Here is a 10,698-nt window from a genome sequence, read left to right as displayed (position 1 = left end):
GTCATAAAACAGCATGTGTGTTACTGTTACATGAGAAACTATCTGTTCTGTAAGCCTTCACCTGAAGTACAATAAAATATTTTAAAAAATAAAAAAAAATTCATCCTATCTAATACGTAATGCAAATTAAAATAAAATAATCCTTGGGTGTTGTTGTTGTTAGGTGCCATTAAGTCAGTTCCAACTCATGGTGCCCCTATGTATGACAGAACAAAACACTGCCTGGTCCTGCGCCATCCTCACAACTGTTGCTGTTTGAGCCCACTGTTGGAGCCACTGTGTCAATCCATCTCATTGGGGGTCTTCCTTTTTTTTGCTGATTCTCTACTTTACCAAGCACGATGTCCTTCTCCAGGGACTGGTCCCTCCTGATAACATGTCCACAGTACGTGCGATGAAGTCTCGTCATCCTCACTTCTAAAGAAGCATTCTGGCTGTACTTCTTCCAAGATAGATTTGTTCATTCTTCTGGCAGTCCACGGTATATTCAAAATTCTCTGCCAACACCATAATTCAAAGGTGTCAATTCTTCTTCGGCCGTCCTTATTCATTGTCCAGCTTTTGCATATATATGAAGTGACTGAAAATACCATGGCTTGGATCAGATACACCTTAGTCTTCAAGGTGACATCTTTGCTTTTTAACACTTAAAAGAGGTCTTTTACAGCAGATTTGCCCAATACAATACGTCATTTGATTTCTTGACTGTGGCCTCCATGTGCGTTGATTGTGGATCCAAGTAAAACGACATCCTTGACAACTTGGATCTTTTCTCTATTTATCATGATGTTGCTTATTGGTCAAGTTGTGAGGATTTCTGTTTTCTTTATGTTGAGGTGTAATCCATACTGAAAGCTGTATGTAGTCTTTGATCTTCATCAGTAAGTGCTTCAAGTCCTCTTTGCTTTCAGCAAGCAACGTTGTATCATCTGCATATCGCAGTCTTCCTCTAATCCTGAAATTCCTCATATAATTCAGCTTCTCGGATTATTTGCTCAGCATACAGACTGAATAAGTATGATGAAAGGATACAACCCTAACGTACACCTTTCCTGATTTTAAACCACATAGTATCCCCTCGTTCTGTTCAAATGACTGCCTCTTGATCTACATACAGGTTTCGCCTAAGCACAATGAAGTGTTCTGGAATTCCCATTCTTTGAAATGTTATCCATAATTTGTTATAGATAAATAATGTCTTTACTCTTGAGTGAAGACAGACAAAGATTTAAGACTGATAATAGACACTGTTAGCAAAAGCATAGAAAAAGCACTATCATAAAACCGTTGAAAGTATAAACAAGAGCAACCTTTTTGGAGGGCAATAGTCACTACAAGTAAAAAACACAAACATCTTTTGTCCCAGCAATGGAACTCCTAAATAATTCATCTATCAATTTTACAGATGCAAACCTACAAACAAAAAACCCAGCCACTTGCTGTTTTAGGCAGGGGACACTGAGGAAGACAGAAACCACACCAGCAGTCATTCTAATGCGAACACTTTGTTACGCAGAATTGGGGGCATTGAGGTAACACAGGATCCTAAACATGGGAAGAGCTACGACCCCTGGGCCCCTGGGGACAGGAATCCAGAAAAATGGTTGCGGTGCCAGAGCCTAGAGCTTTGGAGGGGGCGGGGAGAGCCCCAGACCCCTGAGGAGGGCACGGCTGCTGCTGTGCCCCTGAGGATGCGATGGAGCTCTTCCAGGAGGGAAGCTGGAACCAGCTGCTGTTGGAGTAGGCCCACTGCTCCAACATCCACCCTTACCCTAAATTCTACTCTCCCTCTGTTGTTGTCGTTGGGTGCCGTCCAGTCAATTCCAACTCACAGTGATCCCATGTGACAGAGTAGAACTGTCCCACAGGGTTTTCTAGGCTGTAATCTTTACGGGAGCAGATAGCCAGGCCTTCTCCCATGGAGCTGCTGGGTGGGTTCAACCACTGACCTTTTGGTTAGCAGAGCGCTTAATGGTTGTGCACCAGAACTCCTTAGTGTCCCTCTACTGCCCCCTTTTAGTGGAACCTAAGAAGGAGCTGGAACAAATGATGTTTTGCAGAGTCCCAGAAGCTACCACGTGAGCATCAGGAAGCAGAGGATAAAATTATTGTTGCTTTTGGAGCTGAGCAACAATAATTTACTTACTAGTACACGCAAATATAAGGAGTCCTGATGGAACAATGGTTAAGCACTTGGCTGCTAACCAAAAGGTTGGTGGTTCAAAACCACCAGCATCTCCGCAGGAAAAAAACACCTGGCAATCTGTTCCTATAGATTACAGCCTAGGAAACCCTATGGGGCAGTTCTACTCTGTCATATAGTGTTGCTACAAGTCGAAAATTGACTGGATGGCACGCAACAACACATGCAAACATACACAGACTGTTTTCCATTACGTATTTTTAATGGAAACATCTCAAACATATGTCAATAAAGGATTAAATACAAAAACACAAGTGTATGATCACATATGTATGTGTACAGGCATAGAAGTGTATCGGTAGGTACAGATGTATACATATGTGTGCACAGACAGAAATAACTATATATACATGTAAGGAAAGATACAGGTGTGCAGGCATATATACTCATAGAAGACACAATTATAGACACCCCTCATACATAACCAAACACCTTAAGAGATTGGTTTTTTGGGTTTGAAGGCTTAGGACCTCAGTCTCAAGGGACAACTCAGTCAATTGGCATAATACAGTTCAGAAAGTTCATAAGCTGCATCCTAGTGAAGTGAGTAGCATCTGGGGTCTTAAAAGCTTGCAAGTGGCCATCTAAGATACACCTATGGGTCTCTACTCGCCAGGAGCAAAAGAATAAGAAGGTAACCAAAAGCCCAGAGAAGAAACAAATCTACACGAGCTACAACCTCATCTACCCCAAGACCAGAACTAGATGGTCCCTGCTAACACCACTGGCCATTCTGACTGGGGTCACAATAGTTAGTCCTGGATCAAATGGGAGAAAAATATGCAGCAGAACTCAAATTATTTTTTAAAAAAAGCCAGACAAACTGGAACAGTAGAGAATAAAGGACTCCTTGAGACTATTGCCCTGAGATACTCTTTAAACCTAGAACCAAGACTATCCCCTGAGATCATCTTTTAGGGAAATAGCACAGTGGCACATAAAATAAAGGATATTACCCATTAGATCGGTGCCCTACTTAAAAACCATTGGTATGAGATGAAAAGGTCAACAATTACTCAAAAGCAAAGAAGAGAAGATAAGGAGGCAGGGAAACTCGAGTACTGGAAAGGGAACAAACTAAACACAATTAAAGAGAAGGCTGACACATTGTGATAAATGTAACTAACGTCACTGAACAATTTGTGTGGAAACTGTCAAATGGGAACCTGGCTGTGTAAACTTTCACCAAAAACACAATAATTTTTTTTTTTTTTTTTAAAAAGGGAACCAGAGCTCCTTAAGTTTCCCCATCAGGGGTGAGGAAAGTAGAAGGTTAACTTGGGACATCAGGCTATGCCAGAAAACAAGGAAACAACCAAACAAACAGGGCCATGTCAAAAAGGACACAAGGTCCAGCATAAGGGGGCCCCTCTCTCCCAGGTGTGTCAATTTGGGACTGTAACTGATTATAGCATATTGAAAGAAAGATATTAGCATTACAGAATCAGAAAATTCCAAGCTCCATATTCTTTAATTAAGCTTCATCTAGAAAAAGTAACCCAAGCCAGAGGCTACAGATTTCAATTAGCTGTATAATAGGAAATCTTGAAAGAGAGAGATATTATTGACAAAGGACTAGGCCAGCCAATAACCTTGTTAGAGAAATAAGAAGAAGTTGAGCAAATATTTACAAACCAGTTTCTATCAAAGTTAAGTTCAATCTATATTTATTCTGTATCTTAGCATCAAAAGGTTTAATCACTAAGTCTATTTGCTAAAAAGAGAAGAAAACAGACTTTTCCATAGTATAGAATGGTTTCTTTTAATATTTCTAAGAGATGTTGACTCATAACTTTGAGGCGATGAATGTAGGTTATAGAAAATAATACTCAGTTACATCTATGGTCAGTTGTTTTTTGATAGAGGTGCAAAATCCATCAATGGGGGAAAGAACAGTCTTGCAACAAATCTGCTGGGACAACTGGACATCCATACGCAAAAGAATGAGGTTGAACCCCTTCCTCACACCATACACAAAAATTAATTGAAAATGGATCATAAACCTAAATGAAAGAGCTAAAACTATAAAACTCTTAGATGAAAACATAGGAGTAAATTTTCACGACCTTAGGTTAGGCAATGGTTTCTTAAATATGACACCAACAGCACAAGCAACAAAAGAAAAGCAGATAAAATGGATTTCATCAAAATTAAAAACTTCAGTGCAGCAAACCATGCCAGCAAGAAAGTAAAAACAAAAGACACGGAATGGGAGGAAATATTTGCAAATCATACATCTGACAAGGGTTTGGTGTCCAGAATATTATAAAGAATGCTTACAACTCAACAATAAAACAACCCGATTGCAAAGGATGTGACTAGACATATCTCCAGAGATCTACAGATGAACAATAAATACACGCAAAGATGTCCAACATCATTAGCCATTAGTGAAATGCAAATCATGTGAGACACAACTTCACACCTACTGTTGTCAGCTGCTGTCAAGTCCACCCAACTCATGGTGACCCTATGCAAAACAGAACAAAACATTGCCAGGTCCTGCGCCATCCCCATGATCGGTTGCAGATTGGACTGTTGTGATCCATAGGGTTTTCAATGGCCAATTTTCGGACGTAGATTGTCAGGCCTTTCTTCCTAATCTGTCTTAGTCAGCAAGCTCCACTGAAACCTGTTCAGCATCACAGCAACATGTAAGCCTCCACTGACAGATGGGTGGTGGCTATGCTTGAGGTGCACTGGTTGAGACTCAAACCTAGATCTCCCACACGGAAAGTGAGAATTCTACCACTGAACCACCAGGCCTTGTTCTAACATTTTACAAGTATTAACTCATTTACTTCTTGTGACGAATAAGGTAGGTTCACAGATAAGGAAACTGAGGCACATCCATGAGAGTGGGAAATCAATAAATTATGCCTAAAATTGGTAAGAACCCCCCCACAAAAACCCATAATATAAGCACATTCTTTAGAAATATGGAAGTGACTCCAGTAGAAATAATTAAAAGATTAAGCTGCATTTGCCCCTGAGAAGCATGGCTGGGGAGGCACAGTAACTGCTGCTGTTATTTTGAGTCTTCTAGCATTACTTGAAAGGAGTCCTGGTGGTGCAATGGTTAAGCGCTCAGCGGCTAACCAAAAGGTCAGCAGTCCGAACCTACCCAACGGTTCTGCAGGAGAACAGCCTGGCAACCTTCTCCCATAAATATTACAGCTTAGAAAACCCTATGGCACAGTTCTACTTTGTCACATGGGGTCACTATGAGTCAGAATCAACTCGACAGCACACAATGACGGTACTATTTCAGTTTTTTAGCTCTGTGCACACATCACTTAGTTAATTTGATAGGTTAAAAAAGTCATTTTTTTTTGTTTTTTTTACATCAAAGATGTTTTTCAATTATCCTCTCCAGTGTGGGTCAGCCAGTGATGCAAGGACGTTGTCGCACAGTGCTGAGGGGGCGCAAATGGGTGCAGCCTTCCAAAAGGTAACTCTACAACATCCGTCAAGGTCTTTGGCCCAGCAATTCCACTTCTAGGAATTTACCCTAATGAAATAACCATGGGCAGAGATTTGTAAGTAAGGGTAATAATGGCAGCATTATTTCTAACATTAAAAAACTGAAAACGACATAACTGTCCAACAGCAGCCCAGACAAATGAGTGGCTCATTCATGCAAATGAACATTCCTATAGAACCATGAAAAAGTGATCTCAGAGAACACTTAGTCATCTGAGGGATGTTTACACTGTACTGTGAAAAGACAGGGCACAGATCCATGTCTGCAAAGTGACCCTTGTTTTAAGACAAAAATTACATACAAAATATACACAAAGGAGTAGAGGGAAATATGCTAGCATTTTAGGGGACGGGATTATAAGATTTCTATTTTTCCTTATATTTTCCTGTAATTTCTACAACAAAAGCAGAGAAACACTCATGTTAAGAGACCCACCCAAGGGTGTGACACGAAGCAAAGGAACAACTCCACCAGCAGAAAGCTGAGGGCCCACGTAACAGCTGAGGCTGACTAGCTAGGGGTAACTAGCTGGGGTTAACTAGCTGAGGCTGATTAGCTGGAGTTAACCAGCTGAGGCTGATCAGTTAGGGTTAAATAGCTGGAGTTAACTAGCTGAGGGTGACAAGCTGAGGTTAACTAGCTGAGGCTGACTAGCTAGGGTAAACTAGCTGGGGTATTTAATTACTGATGGGGTCAGGTCGGTAAACACTGGCTAGCACTGCCAGATCTCCAGGGCTAAGAAGAAACTACAGAGGACCCTAAAAAATGTCTGCCTGTAGGGAAAAGGCTTCCTCTTCATCTGAAAACACCACCCAGAGATGTGCCCTCTCATCCAGCATGTAGACATCATCTCTCATGTGGTCTGGCAGGTTGTGGCCCACCCCAAAAGAGGGTCTGGACCTTCACAATCTCATAAACCTCTATGAAACCTGTCAGAAGAGTCCAGGCACTGAACCCCACTGCCTGTCCCAGGACGTGGCTCTGCTCCTGTTCTGACCCAGGCCTCCCTCACAGCTTTGATGTGCCCACTTAAGATTAACAGCACCCCAGCTTCTACTCTTCAGCTAACCGACCCCCAAGACAATGCTTTAAAGCCTGTCATTAAAATAACTGCAAGTCCACCGTCATCTCAATCCCAAGCGTCCCTCTCACCAATCCTACTTCCCATCTTCGCAGGTCACCCCACTGTGGGCATCCCAGGATCCTACAGTCCTTCAATCCACCAATGGTACAGTGTCTTCCTGTCCCTCACCCCTCAGATGGTCTCATTTCCACAGCTTAATTTCCACAGTCCATCCTTATAATCACTCCCTCACACTTCTCTCCCTTCGTAGTGCATGCCTGGCAAAATCACAACTCTAGTACTGACTCCTGCCTAACTCTGTTGACTGCAAGCCTGGTAAAACCACACAACCAGGCCAACAGGTCTCACTTTACATTCAAAACCACTAACCTCACAGGGATCTTCAGGGATTCCCCAACTCCACTCCAGTCCCCTGGTCCAGTCACCTTCCCAAATGACAACACCTCCCTTTCACCTCTTCCAATCTCTTCAAACCCCCAATACCTCCCTCCCCTAGCCCCATCTTCATCTCACGATGTGATCTCGGTTCCTCACCACTGAGAAAATAAAACAGCCCCCACAAGCTCTACCACAGGTTTGCCTACCCAGCGGCACGGCCATCTTCTGTGACAAGGGACACATGGCTGCGCTCCCTTGAGGCCAGTCCCTCAAATGGTGCACTGGGTCCTGTCCCCTCCCATTCACTCGGGGCTCCCCTCACCTGCACCGCCTTTCCACTGAATCAATTCCAATTTCCCACACCATAACTCTCCACTCTATGCCTCCCATGTATACCCCATTTCTCAGCTCCCTTCTGCAGCAAAATCCTCAAGCATTGTTTCCTTGCACTGGCTCTCAATCCTGTTTACCCATTCTCCTTGTGCGCTCTCCCATCAGCTTCTGCCCCAATCACTCTGCGGAAAAGATCGCCAATGGCATGCACAGTGACGTGCGCAAGCTAAACCCCACGGCCAACTCAGTCCTTATCTAGTTGGCCTCACAGCATCTGATACAGGTAACCGCTCTTTTCTCTCTTCTCCTTGGATGTGCTTTCTTCACATGGCATCCAGGATACATGTGCTCCTGCCTTTTCTCCTACCTCCTCATGTCCTTGACCTCTGAGCACCTCAAAACTTCCTTCCCACCCACTCTCACTCCTTGTGATCCCATCCAGTCTCACTGGTCTAAATACCAACTCTACATGGAGGATCCCAGTTGTCTCTCACATAGACCTCTACACTGAACTACACTGCAACTCAACTGTAACTAGTCACCATGGAGTCAACACCGACTCACGGCAACCCCGTGGCTGTCAGAGCAGAACTGTGCTCCATAGGGTTTTCATGGCTGATTTTTTAGAAGTAATTCGCCAGGGCTTTCTTCTAAGGTGCCTCTGAGTAGACTAGAACCTCCAACCTTTCAATTAGCAGCAGAGCACATTGATTGTTTGTACTACCCAGTGACTCCAACTCAACCTTACTGTATATATATGCATATGTGTCACATGTGTATACATGTGACATATATTACATGTTACACGCATCATATATTTATAATTTTTAAAAAAATAAATCATACCCATTGCTGTCAAGTTGATTCTGACTCACAGCAACCCTGTAGGACAGAGTAGAACTGCCCCATAGGATTTCCAAGGACCGGCTGGTGGATTTGAATTGCTGACCTTTTGGTTAGCGGGCAAGCTCTTAACCATTGTGCTACCAGGGCTCCATACTTATAATATACAATATATATTAAGGTCAAGTTGGCAGCGTAGTTCAGAGGAGAGGTCTAAGTTAGTGAAATTCAGCAATAATATATAGGTAACATATATTTTACATATATCTCAAAGTCAGCATGGCAAAATTGAAACTCCTGATCATCATCCACAAACCTGATCTTCCTGCAGTGTTAGTCCCTCAATCAATGGCCATCTGATAAAATCCAGAGTGTAGCTCAAGCTAAAAACCTTGATCAACGAAAATGAGGTTAGCAAAAATGAGACCAGCGTCAGTGAAAACGAGGGAAACCCTATAAGGTGAACTGACACAGTGGCTGCAACACTGGATCAACATACCAACGATCATGAAGATGGTGCAGAAACGGGCAATGTTTCGTTTTGTTATACATAAGGTTGCCATGAGTCGGAGCCCACTCGATGGCAACTAACAACAAAAAAAACCTTGATGTCATCCATGACTTCTCTTCTCACACCTCCGAACAATCTACCAGTAAATCCTGTTGGCTCTATCTTCAAAATACATCCAGATTTCAACTGCCTCTTACTACCTCTACTGCCAGTATTCTGGTCTAAGCCACCATCGTTCACCTAGATTATGCAATTGCCTCTAAATGACCTCTTGCTCCCACCCTTGATCCTGCCCCCAGCTGATTTTCAACAAAGCATCCAGAAAGACTTTTAAAATGTCTAAATCAGGTTGTATCTCACCTCTGTTGAAAAACTTTCCAAGACTCCCCATTTCTCCCAGAGGAAAAATCTACTTTCTCACAAAGGTCCTACATGACTGCTCTGCCCCCTTCTCTCTGACCTCGTCCCCTCTTTCTGTCTCCTTTGCTCGATTTGATCCAGCCACACTGCACTGGGCACCTTGCTGGTTCGCTCTGCCTGGGATGTTCTCCTAGCTACCAGCCTGGGTCACTCCCTCACCTGCTTGCGTCTTCACTCTGTATTCTCTTTTCTGCTTTATTTTTCCCCATACTACTTATCACCATCGGATGCACGTGTCTTACTTACTTCTTTATTCTCTATCCCTACACTTTCGAATGTAAATTCACTAGATCAGGGACGTGTTTCTATTTTGTCACTGCTGCAGCCCCAGCGTCTTGACCGGTGCTGACACATGGGAGGAACGGAAGGAAGGAAGGAAGGGGAAGGGGAAAAGAAAGAAGAAAGGAAACGCAAAATCAGAGCTGAAAAGCCTCCGAGGTCACCTAGTGGCTTCACTAATTCGAACTCCGATTGTACAGAGGAAGAAGCCGAGGCCAGGGTTACGGCGATATCAAGGCCAGTGCCATCCGGAGCCTCACGCGATGTTCCCTCGGCTCGGAAACACTTTATACAACTGGGAGACATCGTCGAGATGAACAGAGACCGAGGGGGCCATTCTGTATTTCACTAGGCCGCGGACCCCCGGCAGCCCACCCCTCATGCCGCCCCGGACGGGTCCGCAAAGCAAGGCCTCCGCGAATCCACGTGGACCAGCCAGTGCCCGGGGGGAGCCCACCCAGCGCTCGGAGCTGCTCCGCGGCTAGGGCCCGCTGGCTGAGCCTGCGCTCGCTGCGACCCCACTCCCCGGCCCCAGATCCTGCGCCCCGGCCCCCGCATCCCCAGCGATCTGTTCCGCACTACCTGCCGAAGAACCGGGTGGCCACCAATGCCCGGCTTCCGCCAGCGCCAAGCTCCTCAGGGAAAGATGTCCGGCCCCCAAGAGCGCGGCGCGTACCATTGGACAGGGCCTACATCTGTCTTACCGCAGACCAATGGCAAGCTGTAGCCGCAAAAGGGCGTTACGAGGCCCGGGCGCGGGCTGGTGACGCCATCTCTAGGAGCTGCTGGTTGCTGAGAAAGAGAGAGAGCGCGAGCCTCTGGTTGCCAAGGCAACTGTCCCTTTCACTGGATCCCGTCTAGGCGGTCCGGGATCCGTCCGCCACACCCCCAGTTTGGCTGCTCAAAATGAAAGAGGTAGGCGCCAGAGCAGCGAGTGACCTGGTTATCTCGTTTTGTGCTCAGAGAGCCCTGCCGGGCAGGAACAGGATATTAAATGTGGCAAAATTGACTGATCTGGTTGGCAGTTCCTCCGTCTAGGGGCGGAGCCCTGGGGCCAAGCAACTTCGGGGTACCGTAATCGGCTTATGTCATGAAATGCATCTGTTGATTCTGAGAAGCAGAATTTTAATCCTCGTCAATTTCAGATTTCTGGGTTCTTTGGA

At 44.7% G+C, this 10,698-nt stretch overlaps 1 protein-coding gene across 1 annotated transcript in view; it reads right to left on the bottom strand.

Annotated features, from left to right (window-relative positions):
* CUNH7orf50 (chromosome unknown C7orf50 homolog) overlaps positions 1–10,444 on the bottom strand; it is a 135,083-nt gene extending 124,639 nt beyond the window's left edge. Inside the window, exon 1 of the mRNA XM_023740250.1 lies at positions 10,118–10,444. The gene's annotated coding sequence lies outside the window, so the exon portion shown is untranslated. The remainder of the gene's footprint in view (positions 1–10,117) is intronic.
* Between the last annotated feature and the right edge of the window lie 254 nt (positions 10,445–10,698).

The sequence above is a fragment of the Trichechus manatus genome, unplaced genomic scaffold (assembly GCF_000243295.1).
Source record: "Trichechus manatus latirostris isolate Lorelei unplaced genomic scaffold, TriManLat1.0 scaffold00151, whole genome shotgun sequence".
In the NCBI taxonomy this organism is placed as follows: Eukaryota; Metazoa; Chordata; class Mammalia; order Sirenia; family Trichechidae; genus Trichechus; species Trichechus manatus.
Note: the sequence above shows the minus strand (reverse complement) of the source record. Positions and strands in the feature narration are given on the sequence as shown.